The 2372-nt window shown below is 44.0% G+C and overlaps 1 protein-coding gene across 1 annotated transcript in view; it reads right to left on the reverse strand.

Annotated features, from left to right (window-relative positions):
* Positions 1-2372, reverse strand: part of LOC306941911 (protein phosphatase 1 regulatory subunit 37) — a gene marked incomplete at both ends in the record, with an annotated part of 55023 nt that overhangs the window by 40731 nt on the left and 11920 nt on the right. The gene's annotated exons all lie outside the window — the stretch shown is intronic.

Raw genomic sequence — 2372 nt, forward strand, 5'->3', positions numbered from 1 at the left:
ACTGTAATGTAGGAATACTCGTAAATGGTCGGAATTCAAAACGTACTTGAGTAAAAAGTGCACAAGTACTGGTATCAAAATGTACGTTAAGTAACAAAAGTAAAAGTACTCAGGACGCAGAATGTCCTGTTTCAAGTTTTCAAATGTATAAAGATATTTTGAAAATAGCAGATCTACCAGCTCAAAATGCGTTGCGATGCGACACATTGTGAGCTTGTAGATCAGCTATTTTCAAATGGCCGAGATAGGGCTGAAGTGGTTCATGTATGTTTTGCAATAATAATCAAGCTCTATACAAAGTAACTAGTAACACAAGTTTTGAAATAAATGTAGTGGAGTAAACGTTCAATATTTGGATCAGAGATGTAGTGGAGAGTAGAAGTAAAAGTATTGGAAATTGGAAATACTCAAGCAAAGTACAAATACCTCAAAATTGTACTTAAGTAGGCCTACAGTAGAAACGTCTTATTGCCATATTCAAACTTTGTGTGCCTACTCGATCTACGTCACGCATCAAAAGTACTCAAATATGTAATCTGCAAATTTAAAACTTTCACTTTTCCTGATTTCTAATTTGAATCCTGAAAAGTAACAGTTATTCAACATATGAGGTTTCCACTCGACAGTGTGCTACACAGTGGCATATATTATTATTTATTTTTTTTGTTTTGTTTGTGTGCTCACTACTGCGAGCTGGTATTCTGCGGTTAGTTCACTAACTGTCTGGCTAGCTCAGTCGGTAGAGCTCTCGACTTTGGAGCGGCGCAGCAACCCATCTTCCAGAGGTCTAGCACAATGTAACGGGGACAGACTCCATCTCCCAGGGGGTCTAGCACAATCTAACGGGGAGAGACTCCATCTCCCAGGGGGTCTAGCACAATCTAACGGGGACAGACTCCATCTCCCAGAGGTCTAGCACAATGCAACAAGGATAGACTCCATCTCCCAGGGGGTCTAGCACAATGTAACAGGAACAGACTCCATCTCCCAGGGGGTCTAGCACAATGTAACAGGAACAGACTCCATCTCCCAGGGGGTCTAGCACAATGTAACAGGAACAGACTCCATCTCCCAGGGGGTCTAGCACAATGTAACAGGAACAGACTCCATCTCCCAGGGGGTCTAGCACAATGTAACAGGAACAGACTCCATCTCCCAGGGGGTCTAGCACAATGTAAAAGGAACAGACTCCATCTCCCAGGAGGTCTAGCACAATGTAACAGGAACAGACTCCATCTCCCAGGGGGTCTAGGACAATGTAACAGGGATAGACTCCATCTCCCAGGGGGTCTAGCACAATGTAACAGGAACAGACTCCATCTCCCAGGGGGTCTAGCACAATGTAACAGGAACAGACTCTATCTCCCAGGGGGTCTAGCACAATGTAACAGGAACAGACTCCATCTCCCAGGGGGTCTAGCACAATGTAATGTTACCGGCTGATACCGACAATAAGCCACTAGTCTCACGTAGCCAGACAACTATTCCACAATCTCCGAACGCTATAGAGTCAGGAACTACACCTCCCGAAACCCTATAAGGAAGCTGCCATTTCCGTTCACGAAAATATATTTTAAAATCTCTTTGGAGCTTATTTTTTTCATTTCTGCTAAGCAGCAAGCTATATACAGCTTAGATGATTTGTATTTATATAGGTTAAATTTGCATGACTGTAAAGACGAAACAGAAGTGGGGGAGGAGGCTCCACTTCCACTTTATATTTATTTTGTATTTTAGAACTTCCGTTGCTCCAGACTGTATGATGGAAGCATTTGGAAGTTGCGAGAGGCAACAGTCTGCGAAAACGTGCATTGTCGGCTAAATGGCCCAATTTCTTTCGTTTTCTTTTTACAAGTTAAAGTTAAAAGATACGACACAGGAGCACAAAAGGACTTAGAGAGAGAGAGAGAGAGAGGCGAGATAAAGTGAGAGTAGCCTGGTGGGAAGACAAAGAGAACGTCCGTATAAATATTCCTGTTGAAGGAATTAAGAGAGATCAATGGGACATAAATTGCACTGTTTATGTATACAAGAGCCTGGTGTGTAATTGGTATACAGGCCATTCAATTTCCCTGGTAATCATCCCGGCGCGATACGCCTATAGACACAGTCACAGAGGCGCGCCACGCCACGCCACACACACACACACACACACAGGCACACACACACACACACGCACGTCGCACACGCACACTCACGGACACGCCACACACACACACACACACACACACACACACACACACACACACACACACACACACACACACACACACACACACACACACACACACACACACACACACACACACAGTATAGATTAAACATGTCCTCTGCACATGGACTATTGTACATGTGAGGGGAGGGTGCCTTTA

Source organism: Electrona antarctica (genome assembly GCF_951216825.1).
Source record: "Electrona antarctica genome assembly, chromosome: 18".
Classification (NCBI taxonomy): domain Eukaryota; kingdom Metazoa; phylum Chordata; class Actinopteri; order Myctophiformes; family Myctophidae; genus Electrona; species Electrona antarctica.